The sequence below is a fragment of the Myxine glutinosa genome, chromosome 1 (assembly GCF_964187855.1).
Source record: "Myxine glutinosa chromosome 1, kmMyxGlut1.1, whole genome shotgun sequence".
In the NCBI taxonomy this organism is placed as follows: Eukaryota; Metazoa; Chordata; class Myxini; order Myxiniformes; family Myxinidae; genus Myxine; species Myxine glutinosa.
The window spans coordinates 51,940,225-51,967,828 of NC_136261.1; positions in this window are offsets into that span (position 1 = coordinate 51,940,225).

The window sequence follows — 27,604 nt, forward strand, 5'->3', positions numbered from 1 at the left end:
AGCCTCGCCCCATCGTGCCCGTTTCCTGGCAGCGCCGCATCTTCGCCTCCATCCACGGCCTTTCTCACCCGGGCCGGAAAGCTTCTCAGAAGCTGGTGTCGGCGCGTTTCGTCTGGCACGGCCTTCGACGAAACATCCGCGACTGGGCCAATGCCTGCACGGCCTGCCAGCGAGCCAAGGTCCACCGCCACACCCAGGCCCCGCTGGCACCTTTCGCCGTGCCTGAACGGCGTTTCGACCACGTCCACGTGGACCTGGTGGGTCCCCTGCCCCCCTCGCGGGGGTTCACCCACCTGCTCACCATGGTGGACAGGGCCACCAGGTGGCCGGAGGCCGTGCCCCTCACCTCCACCACCACCGCCGACGTGGCGCAGGCGTTCATCGCCACCTGGGTCGCGCGCTTCGGCGCACCAGCGGACATCTCGTCCGACCGCGGCCCACAGTTCACGTCTGAGCTTTGGGGCGCGGTCGCCCGTTCGTTGGGGGGTCACGCTGCACCGCACCACGGCCTACCACCCCCAAGCCAATGGGTTGTGCGAGCGGTTTCACCGCTCCATGAAGGCCGCACTCATGGCCGGCCTTCAGGACGACGGTTGGGCCGACCGGCTGCCGTGGGTCCTTTTGGGCCTTCGCACGGCCCCCAAGGAAGACCTCCAGGCGTCCGCCGCCGAGCTCGTCTACGGCCAGCCACTCCGCGTCCCGGGCGAATTCGTGCCTGATGCTACCAGTCCCTGGTCCGCCGCTCGCCAGCGCTCGGACCTCCAGGAGGCCGCCCGACGATTTGCCCCCGTGCCGACGTCCCGCCATGGTGGCCCCCAGTCCTACGTCCCCCCGGCGCTTCGCACAGCGGAGTACGTCTTTGTGCATCATGACGCGCACCGGGGGCCACTCCGGCCGCCGTACGACGGGCCCTTCCGGGTCCTGCGACGGGGCGACAAGTCTTTCATCGTCGACTTCGGCGGCCGGCCGGACCGGATTTCTGTGGACCGCCTCAAACCGGCGCACATGGACGTCGACTGACCACCACGGTTGGCCCTTCCTCCGCGGCGAGGCCGCCCCCCGTCCACAGTTCCCCCCGCTCGACCACCCACCACCACGTCAGACCCCTCCCCACGACCCTCCAGGGGTCGCTTCGGCCGGGTCATCCGGACCCCCCTTAAATTGACCCTGCCGGTGCAGGTCGATTCTGGAGGGGCGTGTGTAGCGGTTACCGCTGGATGTACATAATCGCCTTGCACCGGCCAGAACACGGCCAGACGCGCCTCTCCCGGGCATGCCCGGACTCACTGTTCCCGGGCACGCCCGAACCTCCCGGGCACGCCCGGTCTCGTCTTTCCCGGGCATGCCCGCTCTCGCCTTTCCAGGGCTCGCCCAGAGCGTCCGGGCATGCCCGCTATCGCCTTTCCAGGGCTCGCCCAGAGCGTCCGGGCATGCCCGCTATCGCCTTTCCAGGGCACGCCCAGAGCGTCCGGGCATGCCCGCTATCGCCTTTCCAGGGCTCGCCCAGAGCGTCCGGGCATGCCCGCTATCGCCTTTCCAGTGCTCGCCCAGAGCGCCCGGGCACGCCCAGCCTCGACTTGCCAGGCCGCAGCCAAACACGCCCGGGCAGGTCCAGACTCGCCTTTCCAAGGCTCGCCCTTGATACCCGGGCATGCCCGGTATAGCTTTTGCCGGGCAAACTTCCCGAGATAAATGTGTATATATATTGTTGCCCGAAAAACGGGCTTGTCAGAATACCTGAGCTGTTTGGTTTCAATAAAGCAACTCGGACGAATTCCGTCTTTGGTCGCGTCAATTCTTTCGACTCGCGTTGGAGCGCAGTTCCTTCAATGTAATGGATATCATAAACAAATTTGATTGTCTCAATTATTTATGTCTGTCTGCCTTATCCTGGCATGTATACATTATGTATTGAACATGGAAACGAAGCAAAAGTAACAGTACTCTTAAACACTGTTAATCATGCAAGCACTTTCCATGACATGCGTAATGTATACATGTTGTACTGTTTTAAATAAATAAGTTGAAAATGAATCTTCTAAAAAGTAAAAGGAGTCAGCCGTCAACTGCCACTCATTGCCATTCTTCAAATCAAAGAAGATGAACTGATCATAGAAGGTAGAAGTGAGAAGTTAATTTAAAAAAAGTAAAATAAAAATGATTTATTTGCGGCACAACATGTGTTTCAGCTGCGGCGGACCATATTTTCAGATTGGATTCATTTTCAACTTATCGCTATGACTATCTAGATACAAAAATATCATGTTTATTGGTGTATTTTAGTGAAAAGGAGGTCTAGAAACAATATCACAATCAATTTTTTTCATTTTACTCCTCAAACTATCCAGAAATAAAAGAAAATGCAGTAACGTATAGTTGATGAATATATATTTACTTGCATTTTCATCAAGTGCGCGTTAAAAATTAATGAGCACCCCTGGTGTCTGGGGACATGGTGTTTCTTGTTCAGGAGCACATCCCCAACCCATCTATAGCAATTTTAAGTAATCCCCTGCGTTGTTGCACGAAATTGTCAAATTGAGCACATTTTAGCCCTATGCCCCATGGCCTAAATGCACTGGGACGAGACCTGGTGGCCCAGGTTCCAATCCCGCCAGCCGTATTTTTATTATTTTTGGACATATCGTTCATTTTATGCAGTTATTTTATACAAATCTCTGGCAGTTAGGGGAAAAAATGGAATATGAACATATTCCATGTTCGGCTAGAGTGATAAATTTGATGGAAGTCGTTGTTTTTGGTGAAGGCGTCGGTATACGAATCTAGATGGCGTTTGCAAGCCATGATGGGGTACTGAACGATCCGGTTTTTTTTGAAGAAAAAATATTTGTTTCGTATCTTTTCACCGATTGATAAACATGATAGGCCGATAGGGGGATAAATTACAACTTTGATACAACGTAATAATCTTCCAGAAGACGTTTTTGTCTTGGGAAAAAGACCAAAATTGTATGAGGAGACTTTGTTGTCGCTGTTCATATATTACATACGGAATCGGAAGCGAAAGTTTTTTTTTCCATGTAAACTTTGTCCCTCTCTCCCTCTCTCTCCCTCCGTCTCTCCCCATCTTTCCATCTTTCCCTCTTCCCTTGTCCCAACCACATCTTGACCTCCGCACCTCTCCACCTCCACCCTACCCCAACTTTTATCACCGGACACCCTAACAATTACCCCACCACCATGCCTCCACCCAACCTTCCTACCCCCCCACCCCCCATCCACCCCCATCTCGTTTGCTCATATGGGAGGTGTACGTGGCGCTGTCCCATCTCCAACCCCAATCCCTTTACCCCACTTATGTCCCACCTCCACCCCCAATTCCTACCCCTCCGCCCCCACCATTCTACCTCTCCTCTGTCTCTCACACCTCACGTCAATCGCCAATGGGGTTCATAGATAGGATGGCATTCGCTGTGTGAACATTTTGATACGGTAAAAAAAAAAAAATTTTTTTTACGAAAGAAAACATCAAAACTGTGTCAAAGTAAATATCCCGAAGTACATTATATCCATGTGTTTGACGTCATCACGTTTTTGATATGCCAGTCAATTTGTGTGGATTTCACTGTTAAACATAATAAATATTCATTATTTTCACGAGTAGATGACTTTATGAGATATAATTTAATGTTTTCCATTAAATGTGCATTGATTTAAGTCAAAACTCCTTAATACCCATGAATGTCACGGGGTCTGAGCAGGGGAAAAGATGATAGGTTTTAGATTTGCGCTCAAACCTACGTTGGCATCTATCTTAGATGGCAGTGGAGGTTTACCTGACAGGAGTAAATTCCCTGTCAGAGGATCAAGGGGTCTTACTCCTATTGAGAGGAGTGGTCCCAAGTGAATGACCATGCATTGTGGCCCCTCGGGGGCATGATGCATGTGTTTGAATGACCATGCGCTTCCCCCTCGGGGTTGAGGCGCATGTGTATTGTTATGGGGACAGCCTTGTTGACGTTGTGCCTTGGCCAAGGGGTCAAGGTGCACGTCCGAGGCTTTTCGAATGTTTGACTTTTTACCTTTTTTCATTGTAAAAAAGGCAGGCCTTGACTGGGGCCCTAAAACAGTGGAGGTTTACCTGACAGGAGTAAATTCCCTGTCAGTGGATCAAGGGGTCTTACTCCTATTGAGAGGAGTGGTCCCAAGTGAATGACCATGCATTGTGGCCCCTCGGGGGCATGATGCATGTGTTTGAATGACCATGCGCTTCCCTCTTGGGGTTGAGGCGCATGTGTATTGTTATGGGGACAGCCTTGTTGATGTTGTGCCTTGACCATGGGGTCAAGGTGCACGTCCGAGGCTGTTCAAATGTTTGGACTTTTTACCTTTTTTCACACGCAAAAAAGGCAGGCCTTGACTGGGGCCCTAAAACAGTGGAGGTTTACCTGACAGGAGGAAATTCCCTGTCAGTGGATCAAGGGGTCTTACTCCTATTGAGAGGAGTGGTCCCAATTGTATGACCATGCATTGTGGCCCCTCGGGGGCATGATGCGTGCGTTTGAATGACCATGTGCTTCCCCCTCGGGGTTGAGGTGCATGTGTATTGTTATGGGGACAGCCTTGTTGACGTTGTGCCTTGGCCATGGGGTCAAGGTGCACGTCCGAGGCTGTTCAAATGTTTGGACTTTTTACCTTTTTTCACACGTAAAAAAGGCAGGCCCTGACTGCGGCCCTAAACCAGTGGAGGTTTACCTGACAGGAGTAAATTCCCTGTCAGAGGATCAAGGGGTCTTACTCCTATTGAGAGGAGTGGTCCCAATTGTATGACCATGCATTGTGGCCCTTCGGGGGCATGATGCATGTGTTTGAATGACCATGTGCTTTCCTCTCGGGGTTGAGGCGCATGTGTATTGTTATGGGGACAGCCTTGTTGACGTTGTGCCTTGGCCATGGGGTCAAGGTGCACGTCCGAGGCTGTTCGAATGTTTGACTTTTTACCTTTTTTCACAAGCAAAAAAGGCAGGCCTTGACTGGGGCCCTAAAACAGTGGAGGTTTAAATGACAGGAGTAAATTCCCTGTCAGAGGATCAAGGGGTCTTACTCCTATTGAGAGGAGTGGTCCCAAGTGAATGACCATGCATTGTGGCCCCTCGGGGGCATGATGCATGTGTTTGAATGACCATGCGCTTCCCCCTCGGGGTTGAGGCACATGTGTATTGTTATGGGGACAGCCTTGTTGACGTTGTGCCTTGGCCAAGGGGTCAAGGTGCACGTCCGAGGCTGTTCGAATGTTTGACTTTTTACCTTTTTTCATTGTAAAAAGGGCAGGCCTTGACTGGGGCCCTAAAACAGTGGAGGTTTACCTGACAGGAGTAAATTCCCTGTCAGTGGATCAAGGGGTCTTACTCCTATTGAGAGGAGTGGTCCCAAGTGAATGACCATGCATTGTGGCCCCTCGGGGGCATGATGCATGTGTTTGAATGACCATGCGCTTCCCTCTTGGGGTTGAGGCGCATGTGTATTGTTATGGGGACAGCCTTGTTGATGTTGTGCCTTGACCATGGGGTCAAGGTGCACGTCCGAGGCTGTTCAAATGTTTGGACTTTTTACCTTTTTTCACACGCAAAAAAGGCAGGCCTTGACTGGGGCCCTAAAACAGTGGAGGTTTACCTGACAGGAGGAAATTCCCTGTCAGTGGATCAAGGGGTCTTACTCCTATTGAGAGGAGTGGTCCCAATTGTATGACCATGCATTGTGGCCCTTCGGGGGCATGATGCGTGCGTTTGAATGACCATGTGCTTCCCCCTCGGGGTTGAGGTGCATGTGTATTGTTATGGGGACAGCCTTGTTGACGTTGTGCCTTGGCCATGGGGTCAAGGTGCACGTCCGAGGCTGTTCAAATGTTTGGACTTTTTACCTTTTTTCACACGTAAAAAAGGCAGGCCCTGACTGCGGCCCTAAACCAGTGGAGGTTTACCTGACAGGAGTAAATTCCCTGTCAGAGGATCAAGGGGTCTTACTCCTATTGAGAGGAGTGGTCCCAATTGTATGACCATGCATTGTGGCCCTTCGGGGGCATGATGCATGTGTTTGAATGACCATGTGCTTTCCTCTCGGGGTTGAGGCGCATGTGTATTGTTATGGGGACAGCCTTGTTGACGTTGTGCCTTGGCCATGGGGTCAAGGTGCACGTCCGAGGCTGTTCGAATGTTTGACTTTTTACCTTTTTTCACAAGCAAAAAAGGCAGGCCTTGACTGGGGCCCTAAAACAGTGGAGGTTTAAATGACAGGAGTAAATTCCCTGTCAGAGGATCAAGGGGTCTTACTCCTATTGAGAGGAGTGGTCCCAAGTGAATGACCATGCATTGTGGCCCCTCGGGGGCATGATGCATGTGTTTGAATGACCATGCGCTTCCCCCTCGGGGTTGAGGCACATGTGTATTGTTATGGGGACAGCCTTGTTGACGTTGTGCCTTGGCCAAGGGGTCAAGGTGCACGTCCGAGGCTGTTCGAATGTTTGACTTTTTACCTTTTTTCATTGTAAAAAAGGCAGGCCTTGACTGGGGCCCTAAAACAGTGGAGGTTTACCTGACAGGAGTAAATTCCCTGTCAGTGGATCAAGGGGTCTTACTCCTATTGAGAGGAGTGGTCCCAAGTGAATGACCATGCATTGTGGCCCCTCGGGGGCATGATGCATGTGTTTGAATGACCATGCGCTTCCCTCTTGGGGTTGAGGCGCATGTGTATTGTTATGGGGACAGCCTTGTTGATGTTGTGCCTTGACCATGGGGTCAAGGTGCACGTCCGAGGCTGTTCAAATGTTTGGACTTTTTACCTTTTTTCACACGCAAAAAAGGCAGGCCTTGACTGGGGCCCTAAAACAGTGGAGGTTTACCTGACAGGAGGAAATTCCCTGTCAGTGGATCAAGGGGTCTTACTCCTATTGAGAGGAGTGGTCCCAATTGTATGACCATGCATTGTGGCCCTTCGGGGGCATGATGCGTGCGTTTGAATGACCATGTGCTTCCCCCTCGGGGTTGAGGTGCATGTGTATTGTTATGGGGACAGCCTTGTTGACGTTGTGCCTTGGCCATGGGGTCAAGGTGCACGTCCGAGGCTGTTCAAATGTTTGGACTTTTTACCTTTTTTCACACGTAAAAAAGGCAGGCCCTGACTGCGGCCCTAAACCAGTGGAGGTTTACCTGACAGGAGTAAATTCCCTGTCAGAGGATCAAGGGGTCTTACTCCTATTGAGAGGAGTGGTCCCAATTGTATGACCATGCATTGTGGCCCTTCGGGGGCATGATGCATGTGTTTGAATGACCATGTGCTTTCCTCTCGGGGTTGAGGCGCATGTGTATTGTTATGGGGACAGCCTTGTTGACGTTGTGCCTTGGCCATGGGGTCAAGGTGCACGTCCGAGGCTGTTCAAATGTTTGGACTTTTTACCTTTTTTCACACGTAAAAAAGGCAGGCCCTGACTGCGGCCCTAAACCAGTGGAGGTTTACCTGACAGGAGTAAATTCCCTGTCAGAGGATCAAGGGGTCTTACTCCTATTGAGAGGAGTGGTCCCAATTGTATGACCATGCATTGTGGCCCTTCGGGGGCATGATGCATGTGTTTGAATGACCATGTGCTTTCCTCTCGGGGTTGAGGCGCATGTGTATTGTTATGGGGACAGCCTTGTTGACGTTGTGCCTTGGCCATGGGGTCAAGGTGCACGTCCGAGGCTGTTCGAATGTTTGACTTTTTACCTTTTTTCACAAGCAAAAAAGGCAGGCCTTGACTGGGGCCCTAAAACAGTGGAGGTTTAAATGACAGGAGTAAATTCCCTGTCAGAGGATCAAGGGGTCTTACTCCTATTGAGAGGAGTGGTCCCAAGTGAATGACCATGCATTGTGGCCCCTCGGGGGCATGATGCATGTGTTTGAATGACCATGCGCTTCCCCCTCGGGGTTGAGGCGCATGTGTATTGTTATGGGGACAGCCTTGTTGACGTTGTGCCTTGGCCAAGGGGTCAAGGTGCACGTCCGAGGCTGTTCGAATGTTTGACTTTTTACCTTTTTTCATTGTAAAAAAGGCAGGCCTTGACTGGGGCCCTAAAACAGTGGAGGTTTACCTGACAGGAGTAAATTCCCTGTCAGTGGATCAAGGGGTCTTACTCCTATTGAGAGGAGTGGTCCCAAGTGAATGACCATGCATTGTGGCCCCTCGGGGGCATGATGCATGTGTTTGAATGACCATGCGCTTCCCTCTTGGGGTTGAGGCGCATGTGTATTGTTATGGGGACAGCCTTGTTGATGTTGTGCCTTGACCATGGGGTCAAGGTGCACGTCCGAGGCTGTTCAAATGTTTGGACTTTTTACCTTTTTTCACACGCAAAAAAGGCAGGCCTTGACTGGGGCCCTAAAACAGTGGATGTTTACCTGACAGGAGGAAATTCCCTGTCAGTGGATCAAGGGGTCTTACTCCTATTGAGAGGAGTGGTCCCAATTGTATGACCATGCATTGTGGCCCCTCGGGGGCATGATGCGTGCGTTTGAATGACCATGTGCTTCCCCCTCGGGGTTGAGGTGCATGTGTATTGTTATGGGGACAGCCTTGTTGACGTTGTGCCTTGGCCATGGGGTCAAGGTGCACGTCCGAGGCTGTTCAAATGTTTGGACTTTTTACCTTTTTTCACACGTAAAAAAGGCAGGCCCTGACTGCGGCCCTAAACCAGTGGAGGTTTACCTGACAGGAGTAAATTCCCTGTCAGAGGATCAAGGGGTCTTACTCCTATTGAGAGGAGTGGTCCCAATTGTATGACCATGCATTGTGGCCCTTCGGGGGCATGATGCATGTGTTTGAATGACCATGTGCTTTCCTCTCGGGGTTGAGGCGCATGTGTATTGTTATGGGGACAGCCTTGTTGACGTTGTGCCTTGGCCATGGGGTCAAGGTGCACGTCCGAGGCTGTTCGAATGTTTGACTTTTTACCTTTTTTCACAAGCAAAAAAGGCAGGCCTTGACTGGGGCCCTAAAACAGTGGAGGTTTAAATGACAGGAGTAAATTCCCTGTCAGAGGATCAAGGGGTCTTACTCCTATTGAGAGGAGTGGTCCCAAGTGAATGACCATGCATTGTGGCCCCTCGGGGGCATGATGCATGTGTTTGAATGACCATGCGCTTCCCCCTCGGGGTTGAGGCACATGTGTATTGTTATGGGGACAGCCTTGTTGACGTTGTGCCTTGGCCAAGGGGTCAAGGTGCACGTCCGAGGCTGTTCGAATGTTTGACTTTTTACCTTTTTTCATTGTAAAAAGGGCAGGCCTTGACTGGGGCCCTAAAACAGTGGAGGTTTACCTGACAGGAGTAAATTCCCTGTCAGTGGATCAAGGGGTCTTACTCCTATTGAGAGGAGTGGTCCCAAGTGAATGACCATGCATTGTGGCCCCTCGGGGGCATGATGCATGTGTTTGAATGACCATGCGCTTCCCTCTTGGGGTTGAGGCGCATGTGTATTGTTATGGGGACAGCCTTGTTGATGTTGTGCCTTGACCATGGGGTCAAGGTGCACGTCCGAGGCTGTTCAAATGTTTGGACTTTTTACCTTTTTTCACACGCAAAAAAGGCAGGCCTTGACTGGGGCCCTAAAACAGTGGAGGTTTACCTGACAGGAGGAAATTCCCTGTCAGTGGATCAAGGGGTCTTACTCCTATTGAGAGGAGTGGTCCCAATTGTATGACCATGCATTGTGGCCCTTCGGGGGCATGATGCGTGCGTTTGAATGACCATGTGCTTCCCCCTCGGGGTTGAGGTGCATGTGTATTGTTATGGGGACAGCCTTGTTGACGTTGTGCCTTGGCCATGGGGTCAAGGTGCACGTCCGAGGCTGTTCAAATGTTTGGACTTTTTACCTTTTTTCACACGTAAAAAAGGCAGGCCCTGACTGCGGCCCTAAACCAGTGGAGGTTTACCTGACAGGAGTAAATTCCCTGTCAGAGGATCAAGGGGTCTTACTCCTATTGAGAGGAGTGGTCCCAATTGTATGACCATGCATTGTGGCCCTTCGGGGGCATGATGCATGTGTTTGAATGACCATGTGCTTTCCTCTCGGGGTTGAGGCGCATGTGTATTGTTATGGGGACAGCCTTGTTGACGTTGTGCCTTGGCCATGGGGTCAAGGTGCACGTCCGAGGCTGTTCGAATGTTTGACTTTTTACCTTTTTTCACAAGCAAAAAAGGCAGGCCTTGACTGGGGCCCTAAAACAGTGGAGGTTTAAATGACAGGAGTAAATTCCCTGTCAGAGGATCAAGGGGTCTTACTCCTATTGAGAGGAGTGGTCCCAAGTGAATGACCATGCATTGTGGCCCCTCGGGGGCATGATGCATGTGTTTGAATGACCATGCGCTTCCCCCTCGGGGTTGAGGCACATGTGTATTGTTATGGGGACAGCCTTGTTGACGTTGTGCCTTGGCCAAGGGGTCAAGGTGCACGTCCGAGGCTGTTCGAATGTTTGACTTTTTACCTTTTTTCATTGTAAAAAAGGCAGGCCTTGACTGGGGCCCTAAAACAGTGGAGGTTTACCTGACAGGAGTAAATTCCCTGTCAGTGGATCAAGGGGTCTTACTCCTATTGAGAGGAGTGGTCCCAAGTGAATGACCATGCATTGTGGCCCCTCGGGGGCATGATGCATGTGTTTGAATGACCATGCGCTTCCCTCTTGGGGTTGAGGCGCATGTGTATTGTTATGGGGACAGCCTTGTTGATGTTGTGCCTTGACCATGGGGTCAAGGTGCACGTCCGAGGCTGTTCAAATGTTTGGACTTTTTACCTTTTTTCACACGCAAAAAAGGCAGGCCTTGACTGGGGCCCTAAAACAGTGGAGGTTTACCTGACAGGAGGAAATTCCCTGTCAGTGGATCAAGGGGTCTTACTCCTATTGAGAGGAGTGGTCCCAATTGTATGACCATGCATTTTGGCCCTTCGGGGGCATGATGCGTGCGTTTGAATGACCATGTGCTTCCCCCTCGGGGTTGAGGTGCATGTGTATTGTTATGGGGACAGCCTTGTTGACGTTGTGCCTTGGCCATGGGGTCAAGGTGCACGTCCGAGGCTGTTCAAATGTTTGGACTTTTTACCTTTTTTCACACGTAAAAAAGGCAGGCCCTGACTGCGGCCCTAAACCAGTGGAGGTTTACCTGACAGGAGTAAATTCCCTGTCAGAGGATCAAGGGGTCATACTCCTATTGAGAGGAGTGGTCCCAATTGTATGACCATGCATTGTGGCCCTTCGGGGGCATGATGCATGTGTTTGAATGACCATGTGCTTTCCTCTCGGGGTTGAGGCGCATGTGTATTGTTATGGGGACAGCCTTGTTGACGTTGTGCCTTGGCCATGGGGTCAAGGTGCACGTCCGAGGCTGTTCGAATGTTTGACTTTTTACCTTTTTTCACAAGCAAAAAAGGCAGGCCTTGACTGGGGCCCTAAAACAGTGGAGGTTTAAATGACAGGAGTAAATTCCCTGTCAGAGGATCAAGGGGTCTTACTCCTATTGAGAGGAGTAGTCCCAAGTGAATGACCATGCATTGTGGCCCCTCGGGGGCATGATGCATGTGTTTGAATGACCATGCGCTTCCCCCTCGGGGTTGAGGCACATGTGTATTGTTATGGGGACAGCCTTGTTGACGTTGTGCCTTGGCCAAGGGGTCAAGGTGCACGTCCGAGGCTGTTCGAATGTTTGACTTTTTACCTTTTTTCATTGTAAAAAAGGCAGGCCTTGACTGGGGCCCTAAAACAGTGGAGGTTTACCTGACAGGAGTAAATTCCCTGTCAGTGGATCAAGGGGTCTTACTCCTATTGAGAGGAGTGGTCCCAAGTGAATGACCATGCATTGTGGCCCCTCGGGGGCATGATGCATGTGTTTGAATGACCATGCGCTTCCCTCTTGGGGTTGAGGCGCATGTGTATTGTTATGGGGACAGCCTTGTTGATGTTGTGCCTTGACCATGGGGTCAAGGTGCACGTCCGAGGCTGTTCAAATGTTTGGACTTTTTACCTTTTTTCACACGCAAAAAAGGCAGGCCTTGACTGGGGCCCTAAAACAGTGGAGGTTTACCTGACAGGAGGAAATTCCCTGTCAGTGGATCAAGGGGTCTTACTCCTATTGAGAGGAGTGGTCCCAATTGTATGACCATGCATTGTGGCCCCTCGGGGGCATGATGCGTGCGTTTGAATGACCATGTGCTTCCCCCTCGGGGTTGAGGTGCATGTGTATTGTTATGGGGACAGCCTTGTTGACGTTGTGCCTTGGCCATGGGGTCAAGGTGCACGTCCGAGGCTGTTCAAATGTTTGGACTTTTTACCTTTTTTCACACGTAAAAAAGGCAGGCCCTGACTGCGGCCCTAAACCAGTGGAGGTTTACCTGACAGGAGTAAATTCCCTGTCAGAGGATCAAGGGGTCTTACTCCTATTGAGAGGAGTGGTCCCAATTGTATGACCATGCATTGTGGCCCTTCGGGGGCATGATGCATGTGTTTCAATGACCATGTGCTTCCCTCTCGGGGTTGAGGCGCATGTGTATTGTTATGGGGACAGCCTTGTTGACGTTGTGCCTTGGCCATGGGGTCAAGGTGCACGTCCGAGGCTGTTCGAATGTTTGACTTTTTACCTTTTTTCACAAGCAAAAAAGGCAGGCCTTGACTGGGGCCCTAAAACAGTGGAGGTTTAAATGACAGGAGTAAATTCCCTGTCAGAGGATCAAGGGGTCTTACTCCTATTGAGAGGAGTGGTCCCAAGTGAATGACCATGCATTGTGGCCCCTCGGGGGCATGATGCATGTGTTTGAATGACCATGCGCTTCCCCCTCGGGGTTGAGGCGCATGTGTATTGTTATGGGGACAGCCTTGTTGACGTTGTGCCTTGGCCAAGGGGTCAAGGTGCACGTCCGAGGCTGTTCGAATGTTTGACTTTTTACCTTTTTTCATTGTAAAAAAGGCAGGCCTTGACTGGGGCCCTAAAACAGTGGAGGTTTACCTGACAGGAGTAAATTCCCTGTCAGTGGATCAAGGGGTCTTACTCCTATTGAGAGGAGTGGTCCCAAGTGAATGACCATGCATTGTGGCCCCTCGGGGGCATGATGCATGTGTTTGAATGACCATGCGCTTCCCTCTTGGGGTTGAGGCGCATGTGTATTGTTATGGGGACAGCCTTGTTGATGTTGTGCCTTGACCATGGGGTCAAGGTGCATGTCCGAGGCTGTTCAAATGTTTGGACTTTTTACCTTTTTTCACACGCAAAAAAGGCAGGCCTTGACTGGGGCCCTAAAACAGTGGAGGTTTACCTGACAGGAGTAAATTCCCTGTCAGTGGATCAAGGGGTCTTACTCCTATTGAGAGGAGTGGTCCCAATTGTATGACCATGCATTGTGGCCCTTCGGGGGCATGATGCATGTGTTTGAATGACCATGTGCTTCCCTCTCGGGGTTGAGGCGCATGTGTATTGTTATGGGGACAGCCTTGTTGACGTTGTGCCTTGGCCATGGGGTCAAGGTGCACGTCCGAGGCTGTTCGAATGTTTGACTTTTTACCTTTTTTCACAAGCAAAAAAGGCAGGCCTTGACTGGGGCCCTAAAACAGTGGAGGTTTAAATGACAGGAGTAAATTCCCTGTCAGAGGATCAAGGGGTCTTACTCCTATTGAGAGGAGTGGTCCCAAGTGAATGACCATGCATTGTGGCCCCTCGGGGGCATGATGCATGTGTTTGAATGACCATGCGCTTCCCCCTCGGGGTTGAGGCGCATGTGTATTGTTATGGGGACAGCCTTGTTGACGTTGTGCCTTGGCCAAGGGGTCAAGGTGCACGTCCGAGGCTGTTCGAATGTTTGACTTTTTACCTTTTTTCATTGTAAAAAAGGCAGGCCTTGACTGGGGCCCTAAAACAGTGGAGGTTTACCTGACAGGAGTAAATTCCCTGTCAGTGGATCAAGGGGTCTTACTCCTATTGAGAGGAGTGGTCCCAAGTGAATGACCATGCATTGTGGCCCCTCGGGGGCATGATGCATGTGTTTGAATGACCATGCGCTTCCCTCTTGGGGTTGAGGCGCATGTGTATTGTTATGGGGACAGCCTTGTTGATGTTGTGCCTTGACCATGGGGTCAAGGTGCACGTCCGAGGCTGTTCAAATGTTTGGACTTTTTACCTTTTTTCACACGCAAAAAAGGCAGGCCTTGACTGGGGCCCTAAAACAGTGGAGGTTTACCTGACAGGAGTAAATTCCCTGTCAGTGGATCAAGGGGTCTTACTCCTATTGAGAGGAGTGGTCCCAATTGTATGACCATGCATTGTGGCCCCTCGGGGGCATGATGCATGTGTTTGAATGACCATGCGCTTCCCCCTTGGGGTTGAGGCGCATGTGTATTGTTATTGGGACAGCCTTGTTGACGTTGTGCCTCGACCATGGGGTCAAGGTGCACGTCCGAGGCTGTTCAAATGTTTGACTTTTTACCTTTTTTCACAAGCAAAAAAGGCAGGCCTTAGCTGTGGCCCCAAAACAGTGGAGGTTTACCTGACAGGAGTAAATTCCCTGTCAGTGGATCAAGGGGTCTTACTCCTATTGAGAGGAGTGGTCCCAATTGTATGACCATGCATTGTGGCCCTTCGGGGGCATAATGCATGTGTTTGAATGACCATGTGCTTCCCCCTCGGGGTTGAGGCGCATGTGTATTGTTATGGGGACAGCCTTGTTGACGTTGTGCCTTGGCCATGGGGTCAAGGTGCACGTCCGAGGCTGTTCGAATGTTTGACTTTTTACCTTTTTTCACAAGCAAAAAAGGCAGGCCTTGACTGGGGCCCTAAAACAGTGGAGGTTTAAATGACAGGAGTAAATTCCCTGTCAGAGGATCAAGGGGTCTTACTCCTATTGAGAGGAGTGGTCCCAAGTGAATGACCATGCATTGTGGCCCCTCGGGGGCATGATGCATGTGTTTGAATGACCATGTGCTTCCCCCTCGGGGTTGAGGCGCATGTGTATTGTTATGGGGACAGCCTTGTTGACGTTGTGCCTTGGCCAAGGGGTCAAGGTGCACGTCCGAGGCTGTTCGAATGTTTGACTTTTTACCTTTTTTCATTGTAAAAAAGGCAGGCCTTGACTGGGGCTCTAAAACAGTGGAGGTTTACCTGACAGGAGTAAATTCCCTGTCAGTGGATCAAGGGGTCTTACTCCTATTGAGAGGAGTGGTCCCAATTGTATGACCATGCATTGTGGCCCTTTGGGGGCATGATGCATGTGTTTGAATGACCATGTGCTTCCCCCTCGGGGTTGAGGCGCATGTGTATTGTTATGGGGACAACCTTGTTGACGTTGTGCCTTGGCCATGGGGTCAAGGTGCACGTCCGAGGCTGTTCAAATGTTTGGACTTTTTACCTTTTTTCACACGTAAAAAAGGCAGGCCCTGACTGGGGCCCTAAAACAGTGGAGGTTTACCTGACAGGAGTAAATTCCCTGTCAGTGGATCAAGGGGTCTTACTCCTATTGAGAGGAGTGGTCCCAAGTGAATGACCATGCATTGTGGCCCCTCGGGGGCATGATGCATGTGTTTGGATGACCATGCGCTTCCCTCTTGGGGTTGAGGCGCATGTGTATTGTTATGGGGACAGCCTTGTTGATGTTGTGCCTTGACCATGGGGTCAAGGTGCACGTCCGAGGCTGTTCAAATGTTTGGACTTTTTACCTTTTTTCACACGCAAAAAAGGCAGGCCTTGACTGGGGCCCTAAAACAGTGGAGGTTTACCTGACAGGAGTAAATTCCCTGTCAGTGGATCAAGGGGTCTTACTCCTATTGAGAGGAGTGGTCCCAATTGTATGACCATGCATTGTGGCCCCTCGGGGGCATGATGCATGTGTTTGAATGACCATGCGCTTCCCCCTTGGGGTTGAGGTGCATGTGTATTGTTATTGGGACAGCCTTGTTGACGTTGTGCCTCGACCATGGGGTCAAGGTGCACGTCCGAGGCTGTTCAAATGTTTGACTTTTTACCTTTTTTCACAAGCAAAAAAGGCAGGCCTTAGCTGTGGCCCCAAAACAGTGGAGGTTTACCTGACAGGAGTAAATTCCCTGTCAGTGGATCAAGGGGTCTTACTCCTATTGAGAGGAGTGGTCCCAATTGTATGACCATGCATTGTGGCCCTTCGGGGGCATAATGCATGTGTTTGAATGACCATGTGCTTCCCCCTCGGGGTTGAGGCGCATGTGTATTGTTATGGGGACAGCCTTGTTGACGTTGTGCCTTGGCCATGGGGTCAAGGTGCACGTCCGAGGCTGTTCGAATGTTTGACTTTTTACCTTTTTTCACAAGCAAAAAAGGCAGGCCTTGACTGGGGCCCTAAAACAGTGGAGGTTTAAATGACAGGAGTAAATTCCCTGTCAGAGGATCAAGGGGTCTTACTCCTATTGAGAGGAGTGGTCCCAAGTGAATGACCATGCATTGTGGCCCCTCGGGGGCATGATGCATGTGTTTGAATGACCATGTGCTTCCCCCTCGGGGTTGAGGCGCATGTGTATTGTTATGGGGACAGCCTTGTTGACGTTCTGCCTTGGCCAAGGGGTCAAGGTGCACGTCCGAGGCTGTTCGAATGTTTGACTTTTTACCTTTTTTCATTGTAAAAAAGGCAGGCCTTGACTGGGGCTCTAAAACAGTGGAGGTTTACCTGACAGGAGTAAATTCCCTGTCAGTGGATCAAGGGGTCTTACTCCTATTGAGAGGAGTGGTCCCAATTGTATGACCATGCATTGTGGCCCTTTGGGGGCATGATGCATGTGTTTGAATGACCATGTGCTTCCCCCTCGGGGTTGAGGCGCATGTGTATTGTTATGGGGACAACCTTGTTGACGTTGTGCCTTGGCCATGGGGTCAAGGTGCACGTCCGAGGCTGTTCAAATGTTTGGACTTTTTACCTTTTTTCACACGTAAAAAAGGCAGGCCCTGACTGCGGCCCTAAACCAGTGGAGGTTTACCTGACAGGAGTAAATTCCCTGTCAGAGGATCAAGGGGTCTTACTCCTATTGAGAGGAGTGGTCCCAATTGTATGACCATGCATTGTGGCCCTTTGGGGGCATGATGCATGTGTTTGAATGAACATGTGCTTCCCCCTCGGGGTTGAGGTGCATGTGTATTGTTATGGGGACAGCCTTGTTGACGTTGTGCCTTGGCCATGGGGTCAAGGTGCACGTCCGAGGCTGTTCAAATGTTTGGACTTTTTACCTTTTTTCACACGTAAAAAAGGCAGGCCCTGACTGCGGCCCTAAACCAGTGGAGGTTTACCTGACAGGAGTAAATTCCCTGTCAGAGGATCAAGGGGTCTTACTCCTATTGAGAGGAGTGGTCCCAATTGTATGACCATGCATTGTGGCCCTTCGGGGGCATGATGCATGTGTTTGAATGACCATGTGCTTCCCTCTCGGGGTTGAGGCGCATGTGTATTGTTATGGGGACAGCCTTGTTGACGTTGTGCCTTGGCCATGGGGTCAAGGTGCACGTCCGAGGCTGTTCGAATGTTTGACTTTTTACCTTTTTTCACAAGCAAAAAAGGCAGGCCTTGACTGGGGCCCTAAAACAGTGGAGGTTTAAATGACAGGAGTAAATTCCCTGTCAGAGGATCAAGGGGTCTTACTCCTATTGAGAGGAGTGGTCCCAAGTGAATGACCATGCATTGTGGCCCCTCGGGGGCATGATGCATGTGTTTGAATGACCATGTGCTTCCCTCTCGGGGTTGAGGCGCATGTGTATTGTTATGGGGACAGCCTTGTTGACGTTGTGCCTTGGCCATGGGGTCAAGGTGCACGTCCGAGGCTGTTCGAATGTTTGACTTTTTACCTTTTTTCACAAGCAAAAAAGGCAGGCCTTGACTGGGGCCCTAAAACAGTGGAGGTTTAAATGACAGGAGTAAATTCCCTGTCAGAGGATCAAGGGGTCTTACTCCTATTGAGAGGAGTGGTCCCAAGTGAATGACCATGCATTGTGGCCCCTCGGGGGCATGATGCATGTGTTTGAATGACCATGCGCTTCCCCCTCGGGGTTGAGGCACATGTGTATTGTTATGGGGACAGCCTTGTTGACGTTGTGCCTTGGCCAAGGGGTCAAGGTGCACGTCCGAGGCTGTTCGAATGTTTGACTTTTTACCTTTTTTCACACGTAAAAAAGGCAGGCCCTGACTGCGGCCCTAAACCAGTGGAGGTTTACCTGACAGGAGTAAATTCCCTGTCAGAGGATCAAGGGGTCTTACTCCTATTGAGAGGAGTGGTCCCAATTGTATGACCATGCATTGTGGCCCTTCGGGGGCATGATGCATGTGTTTGAATGACCATGTGCTTCCCTCTCGGGGTTGAGGCGCATGTGTATTGTTATGGGGACAGCCTTGTTGACGTTGTGCCTTGGCCATGGGGTCAAGGTGCACGTCCGAGGCTGTTCGAATGTTTGACTTTTTACCTTTTTTCACAAGCAAAAAAGGCAGGCCTTGACTGGGGCCCTAAAACAGTGGAGGTTTAAATGACAGGAGTAAATTCCCTGTCAGAGGATCAAGGGGTCTTACTCCTATTGAGAGGAGTGGTCCCAAGTGAATGACCATGCATTGTGGCCCCTCGGGGGCATGATGCATGTGTTTGAATGACCATGTGCTTCCCTCTCGGGGTTGAGGCGCATGTGTATTGTTATGGGGACAGCCTTGTTGACGTTGTGCCTTGGCCATGGGGTCAAGGTGCACGTCCGAGGCTGTTCGAATGTTTGACTTTTTACCTTTTTTCACAAGCAAAAAAGGCAGGCCTTGACTGGGGCCCTAAAACAGTGGAGGTTTAAATGACAGGAGTAAATTCCCTGTCAGAGGATCAAGGGGTCTTACTCCTATTGAGAGGAGTGGTCCCAAGTGAATGACCATGCATTGTGGCCCCTCGGGGGCATGATGCATGTGTTTGAATGACCATGCGCTTCCCCCTCGGGGTTGAGGCGCATGTGTATTGTTATGGGGACAGCCTTGTTGACGTTGTGCCTTGGCCAAGGGGTCAAGGTGCACGTCCGAGGCTGTTCGAATGTTTGACTTTTTACCTTTTTTCATTGTAAAAAAGGCAGGCCTTGACTGGGGCCCTAAAACAGTGGAGGTTTACCTGACAGGAGTAAATTCCCTGTCAGTGGATCAAGGGGTCTTACTCCTATTGAGAGGAGTGGTCCCAAGTGAATGAACATGCATTGTGGCCCCTCGGGGGCATGATGCATGTGTTTGAATGACCATGCGCTTCCCTCTTGGGGTTGAGGCGCATGTGTATTGTTATGGGGACAGCCTTGTTGATGTTGTGCCTTGACCATGGGGTCAAGGTGCACGTCCGAGGCTGTTCAAATGTTTGGACTTTTTACCTTTTTTCACACGCAAAAAAGGCAGGCCTTGACTGGGGCCCTAAAACAGTGGAGGTTTACCTGACAGGAGGAAATTCCCTGTCAGTGGATCAAGGGGTCTTACTCCTATTGAGAGGAGTGGTCCCAATTGTATGACCATGCATTGTGGCCCCTCGGGGGCATGATGCGTGCGTTTGAATGACCATGTGCTTCCCCCTCGGGGTTGAGGTGCATGTGTATTGTTATGGGGACAGCCTTGTTGACGTTGTGCCTTGGCCATGGGGTCAAGGTGCACGTCCGAGGCTGTTCAAATGTTTGGACTTTTTACCTTTTTTCACACGTAAAAAAGGCAGGCCCTGACTGCGGCCCTAAACCAGTGGAGGTTTACCTGACAGGAGTAAATTCCCTGTCAGAGGATCAAGGGGTCTTCCTCCTATTGAGAGGAGTGGTCCCAATTGTATGACCATGCATTGTGGCCCTTTGGGGGCATGATGCATGTGTTTGAATGACCATGTGCTTCCCCCTCGGGGTTGAGGTGCATGTGTATTGTTATGGGGACAGCCTTGTTGACGTTGTGCCTTGGCCATGGGGTCAAGGTGCACGTCCGAGGCTGTTCAAATGTTTGGACTTTTTACCTTTTTTCACACGTAAAAAAGGCAGGCCTTGAGTGGGGCCCTAAAACAGTGGAGGTTTACCTGACAGGAGGAAATTCCCTGTCAGTGGATCAAGGGGTCTTACTCCTATTGAGAGGAGTGGTCCCAATTGTATGACCATGCATTGTGGCCCCTCGGGGGCATGATGCGTGCGTTTGAATGACCATGTGCTTCCCCCTCGGGGTTGAGGTGCATGTGTATTGTTATGGGGACAGCCTTGTTGACGTTGTGCCTTGGCCATGGGGTCAAGGTGCACGTCCGAGGCTGTTCAAATGTTTGGACTTTTTACCTTTTTTCACACGTAAAAAAGGCAGGCCCTGACTGCGGCCCTAAACCAGTGGAGGTTTACCTGACAGAAGTAAATTCCCTGTCAGAGGATCAAGGGGTCTTACTCCTATTGAGAGGAGTGGTCCCAATTGTATGACCATGCATTGTGGCCCTTCGGGGGCATGATGCATGTGTTTGAATGACCATGTGCTTCCCTCTCGGGGTTGAGGCGCATGTGTATTGTTATGGGGTCAGCCTTGTTGATGTTGTGCCTTGGCCATGGGGTCAAGGTGCACGTCCGAGGCTGTTCGAATGTTTGACTTTTTACCTTTTTCACAAGCAAAAAAGGCAGGCCTTGACTGGGGCCCTAAAACAGTGGAGGTTTAAATGACAGGAGTAAATTCCCTGTCAGAGGATCAAGGGGTCTTACTCCTATTGAGAGGAGTGGTCCCAAGTGAATGACCATGCATTGTGGCCCCTCGGGGGCATGATGCATGTGTTTGAATGACCATGCGCTTCCCCCTCGGGGTTGAGGCGCATGTGTATTGTTATGGGGACAGCCTTGTTGACGTTGTGCCTTGGCCAAGGGGTCAAGGTGCACGTCCGAGGCTGTTCGAATGTTTTACTTTTTACCTTTTTTCATTGTAAAAAAGGCAGGCCTTGACTGGGGCCCTAAAACAGTGGAGGTTTACCTGACAGGAGTAAATTCCCTGTCAGTGGATCAAGGGGTCTTACTCCTATTGAGAGGAGTGGTCCCAAGTGAATGACCATGCATTGTGGCCCCTCGGGGGCATGATGCATGTGTTTGAATGACCATGCGCTTCCCTCTTGGGGTTGAGGCGCATGTGTATTGTTATGGGGACAGCCTTGTTGATGTTGTGCCTTGACCATGGGGTCAAGGTGCACGTCCGAGGCTGTTCAAATGTTTGGACTTTTTACCTTTTTTCACTCGCAAAAAAGGCAGGCCTTGACTGGGGCCCTAAAACAGTGGAGGTTTACCTGACAGGAGGAAATTCCCTGTCAGTGGATCAAGGGGTCTTACTCCTATTGAGAGGAGTGGTCCCAATTGTATGACCATGCATTGTGGCCCCTCGGGGGCATGATGCGTGCGTTTGAATGACCATGTGCTTCCCCCTCGGGGTTGAGGTGCATGTGTATTGTTATGGGGACAGCCTTGTTGACGTTGTGCCTTGGCCATAGGGTCAAGGTGCACGTCCGAGGCTGTTCAAATGTTTGGACTTTTTATCTTTTTTCACACGTAAAAAAGGCAGGCCCTGACTGCGGCCCTAAACCAGTGGAGGTTTACCTGACAGGAGTAAATTCCCTGTCAGAGGATCAAGGGGTCTTACTCCTATTGAGAGGAGTGGTCCCAATTGTATGACCATGCATTGTGGCCCTTCGGGGGCATGATGCATGTGTTTGAATGACCATGTGCTTTCCACTCGGGGTTGAGGCGCATGTGTATTGTTATGGGGACAGCCTTGTTGACGTTGTGCCTTGGCCATGGGGTCAAGGTGCACGTCCGAGGCTGTTCGAATGTTTGACTTTTTACCTTTTTTCACAAGCAAAAAAGGCAGGCCTTGACTGGGGCCCTAAAACAGTGGAGGTTTAAATGACAGGAGTAAATTCCCTGTCAGAGGATCAAGGGGTCTTACTCCTATTGAGAGGAGTGGTCCCAAGTGAATGACCATGCATTGTGGCCCCTCGGGGGCATGATGCATGTGTTTGAATGACCATGCGCTTCCCCCTCGGGGTTGAGGCACATGTGTATTGTTATGGGGACAGCCTTGTTGACGTTGTGCCTTGGCCAAGGGGTCAAGGTGCACGTCCGAGGCTGTTCGAATGTTTGACTTTTTACCTTTTTTCATTGTAAAAAAGGCAGGCCTTGACTGGGGCCCTAAAACAGTGGAGGTTTACCTGACAGGAGTAAATTCCCTGTCAGTGGATCAAGGGGTCTTACTCCTATTGAGAGGAGTGGTCCCAAGTGAATGACCATGCATTGTGGCCCCTCGGGGGCATGATGCATGTGTTTGAATGACCATGCGCTTCCCTCTTGGGGTTGAGGCGCATGTGTATTGTTATGGGGACAGCCTTGTTGATGTTGTGCCTTGACCATGGGGTCAAGGTGCACGTCCGAGGCTGTTCAAATGTTTGGACTTTTTACCTTTTTTCACACGCAAAAAAGGCAGGCCTTGACTGGGGCCCTAAAACAGTGGAGGTTTACCTGACAGGAGGAAATTCCCTGTCAGTGGATCAAGGGGTCTTACTCCTATTGAGAGGAGTGGTCCCAATTGTATGACCATGCATTGTGGCCCCTCGGGGGCATGATGCGTGCGTTTGAATGACCATGTGCTTCCCCCTCGGGGTTGAGGTGCATGTGTATTGTTATGGGGACAGCCTTGTTGACGTTGTGCCTTGGCCATGGGGTCAAGGTGCACGTCCGAGGCTGTTCAAATGTTTGGACTTTTTACCTTTTTTCACACGTAAAAAAGGCAGGCCCTGACTGCGGCCCTAAACCAGTGGAGGTTTACCTGACAGGAGTAAATTCCCTGTCAGAGGATCAAGGGGTCTTACTCCTATTGAGAGGAGTGGTCCCAATTGTATGACCATGCATTGTGGCCCTTCGGGGGCATGATGCATGTGTTTGAATGACCATGTGCTTCCCTCTCGGGGTTGAGGCGCATGTGTATTGTTATGGGGACAGCCTTGTTGACGTTGTGCCTTGGCCATGGGGTCAAGGTGCACGTCCGAGGCTGTTCGAATGTTTGACTTTTTACCTTTTTTCACAAGCAAAAAAGGCAGGCCTTGACTGGGGCCCTACAACAGTGGAGGTTTAAATGACAGGAGTAAATTCCCTGTCAGAGGATCAAGGGGTCTTACTCCTATTGAGAGGAGTGGTCCCAAGTGAATGACCATGCATTGTGGCCCCTCGGGGGCATGATGCATGTGTTTGAATGACCATGCGCTTCCCCCTCGGGGTTGAGGCGCATGTGTATTGTTATGGGGACAGCCTTGTTGACGTTGTGCCTTGGCCAAGGGGTCAAGATGCACGTCCGAGGCTGTTCGAATGTTTGACTTTTTACCTTTTTTCATTGTAAAAAAGGCAGGCCTTGACTGGGGCCCTAAAACAGTGGAGGTTTACCTGACAGGAGTAAATTCCCTGTCAGTGGATCAAGGGGTCTTACTCCTATTGAGAGGAGTGGTCCCAAGTGAATGACCATGCATTGTGGCCCCTCGGGGGCATGATGCATGTGTTTGAATGACCATGCGCTTCCCTCTTGGGGTTGAGGCGCATGTGTATTGTTATGGGGACAGCCTTGTTGATGTTGTGCCTTGACCATGGGGTCAAGGTGCACGTCCGAGGCTGTTCAAATGTTTGGACTTTTTACCTTTTTTCACACGCAAAAAAGGCAGGCCTTGACTGGGGCCCTAAAACAGTGGAGGTTTACCTGACAGGAGTAAATTCCCTGTCAGTGGATCAAGGGGTCTTACTCCTATTGAGAGGAGTGGTCCCAATTGTATGACCATGCATTGTGGCCCCTCGGGGGCATGATGCGTGCGTTTGAATGACCATGTGCTTCCCCCTCGGGGTTGAGGTGCATGTGTATTGTTATGGGGACAGCCTTGTTGACGTTGTGCCTTGGCCATGGGGTCAAGGTGCACGTCCGAGGCTGTTCAAATGTTTGGACTTTTTACCTTTTTTCACACGTAAAAAAGGCAGGCCCTGACTGCGGCCCTAAACCAGTGGAGGTTTACCTGACAGGAGTAAATTCCCTGTCAGAGGATCAAGGGGTCTTACTCCTATTGAGAGGAGTGGTCCCAATTGTATGACCATGCATTGTGGCCCTTCGGGGGCATGATGCATGTGTTTGAATGACCATGTGCTTCCCTCTCGGGGTTGAGGCGCATGTGTATTGTTATGGGGACAGCCTTGTTGACGTTGTGCCTTGGCCATGGGGTCAAGGTGCACGTCCGAGGCTGTTCGAATGTTTGACTTTTTACCTTTTTTCACAAGCAAAAAAGGCAGGCCTTGACTGGGGCCCTAAAACAGTGGAGGTTTACCTGACAGGAGTAAATTCCCTGTCAGTGGATCAAGGGGTCTTACTCCTATTGAGAGGAGTGGTCCCAAGTGAATGACCATGCATTGTGGCCCCTCGGGGGCATGATGCATGTGTTTGAATGACCATGCGCTTCCCTCTTGGGGTTGAGGCGCATGTGTATTGTTATGGGGACAGCCTTGTTGATGTTGTGCCTTGACCATGGGGTCAAGGTGCACGTCCGAGGCTGTTCAAATGTTTGGACTTTTTACCTTTTTTCACACGCAAAAAAGGCAGGCCTTGACTGGGGCCCTAAAACAGTGGAGGTTTACCTGACAGGAGGAAATTCCCTGTCAGTGGATCAAGGGGTCTTACTCCTATTGAGAGGAGTGGTCCCAATTGTATGACCATGCATTGTGGCCCCTCGGGGGCATGATGCGTGCGTTTGAATGACCATGTGCTTCCCCCTCGGGGTTGAGGTGCATGTGTATTGTTATGGGGACAGCCTTGTTGACGTTGTGCCTTGGCCATGGGGTCAAGGTGCACGTCCGAGGCTGTTCAAATGTTTGGACTTTTTACCTTTTTTCACACGTAAAAAAGGCAGGCCCTGACTGCGGCCCTAAACCAGTGGAGGTTTACCTGACAGGAGTAAATTCCCTGTCAGAGGATCAAGGGGTCTTACTCCTATTGAGAGGAGTGGTCCCAATTGTATGACCATGCATTGTGGCCCTTCGGGGGCATGATGCATGTGTTTCAATGACCATGTGCTTCCCTCTCGGGGTTGAGGCGCATGTGTATTGTTATGGGGACAGCCTTGTTGACGTTGTGCCTTGGCCATGGGGTCAAGGTGCACGTCCGAGGCTGTTCGAATGTTTGACTTTTTACCTTTTTTCACAAGCAAAAAAGGCAGGCCTTGACTGGGGCCCTAAAACAGTGGAGGTTTAAATGACAGGAGTAAATTCCCTGTCAGAGGATCAAGGGGTCTTACTCCTATTGAGAGGAGTGGTCCCAAGTGAATGACCATGCATTGTGGCCCCTCGGGGGCATGATGCATGTGTTTGAATGACCATGCGCTTCCCCCTCGGGGTTGAGGCGCATGTGTATTGTTATGGGGACAGCCTTGTTGACGTTGTGCCTTGGCCAAGGGGTCAAGGTGCACGTCCGAGGCTGTTCGAATGTTTGACTTTTTACCTTTTTTCATTGTAAAAAAGGCAGGCCTTGACTGGGGCCCTAAAACAGTGGAGGTTTACCTGACAGGAGTAAATTCCCTGTCAGTGGATCAAGGGGTCTTACTCCTATTGAGAGGAGTGGTCCCAAGTGAATGACCATGCATTGTGGCCCCTCGGGGGCATGATGCATGTGTTTGAATGACCATGCGCTTCCCTCTTGGGGTTGAGGCGCATGTGTATTGTTATGGGGACAGCCTTGTTGATGTTGTGCCTTGACCATGGGGTCAAGGTGCACGTCCGAGGCTGTTCAAATGTTTGGACTTTTTACCTTTTTTCACACGCAAAAAAGGCAGGCCTTGACTGGGGCCCTAAAACAGTGGAGGTTTACCTGACAGGAGTAAATTCCCTGTCAGTGGATCAAGGGGTCTTACTCCTATTGAGAGGCGTGGTCCCAATTGTATGACCATGCATTGTGGCCCCTCGGGGGCATGATGCGTGCGTTTGAATGACCATGTGCTTCCCCCTCGGGGTTGAGGTGCATGTGTATTGTTATGGGGACAGCCTTGTTGTCGTTGTGCCTTGGCCATGGGGTCAAGGTGCACGTCCGAGGCTGTTCAAATGTTTGGACTTTTTACCTTTTTTCACACGTAAAAAAGGCAGGCCCTGACTGCGGCCCTAAACCAGTGGAGGTTTACCTGACAGGAGTAAATTCCCTGTCAGAGGATCAAGGGGTCTTACTCCTATTGAGAGGAGTGGTCCCAATTGTATGACCATGCATTGTGGCCCTTCGGGGGCATGATGCATGTGTTTGAATGACCATGTGCTTCCCTCTCGGGGTTGAGGCGCATGTGTATTGTTATGGGGACAGCCTTGTTGACGTTGTGCCTTGGCCATGGGGTCAAGGTGCACGTCCGAGGCTGTTCGAATGTTTGACTTTTTACCTTTTTTCACAAGCAAAAAAGGCAGGCCTTGACTGGGGCCCTAAAACAGTGGAGGTTTAAATGACAGGAGTAAATTCCCTGTCAGAGGATCAAGGGGTCTTACTCCTATTGAGAGGAGTGGTCCCAAGTGAATGACCATGCATTGTGGCCCCTCGGGGGCATGATGCATGTGTTTGAATGACCATGCGCTTCCCCCTCGGGGTTGAGGCGCATGTGTATTGTTATGGGGACAGCCTTGTTGACGTTGTGCCTTGGCCAAGGGGTCAAGGTGCACGTCCGAGGCTGTTCGAATGTTTGACTTTTTACCTTTTTTCATTGTAAAAAAGGCAGGCCTTGACTGGGGCCCTAAAACAGTGGAGGTTTACCTGACAGGAGTAAATTCCCTGTCAGTGGATCAAGGGGTCTTACTCCTATTGAGAGGAGTGGTCCCAAGTGAATGACCATGCATTGTGGCCCCTCGGGGGCATGATGCATGTGTTTGAATGACCATGCGCTTCCCTCTTGGGGTTGAGGCGCATGTGTATTGTTATGGGGACAGCCTTGTTGATGTTGTGCCTTGACCATGGGGTCAAGGTGCACGTCCGAGGCTGTTCAAATGTTTGGACTTTTTACCTTTTTTCACACGCAAAAAAGGCAGGCCTTGACTGGGGCCCTAAAACAGTGGAGGTTTACCTGACAGGAGTAAATTCCCTGTCAGTGGATCAAGGGGTCTTACTCCTATTGAGAGGAGTGGTCCCAATTGTATGACCATGCATTGTGGCCCCTCGGGGGCATGATGCATGTGTTTGAATGACCATGCGCTTCCCCCTTGGGGTTGAGGCGCATGTGTATTGTTATTGGGACAGCCTTGTTGACGTTGTGCCTCGACCATGGGGTCAAGGTGCACGTCCGAGGCTGTTCAAATGTTTGACTTTTTACCTTTTTTCACAAGCAAAAAAGGCAGGCCTTAGCTGTGGCCCCAAAACAGTGGAGGTTTACCTGACAGGAGTAAATTCCCTGTCAGTGGATCAAGGGGTCTTACTCCTATTGAGAGGAGTGGTCCCAATTGTATGACCATGCATTGTGGCCCTTCGGGGGCATAATGCATGTGTTTGAATGACCATGTGCTTCCCCCTCGGGGTTGAGGCGCATGTGTATTGTTATGGGGACAGCCTTGTTGACGTTGTGCCTTGGCCATGGGGTCAAGGTGCACGTCCGAGGCTGTT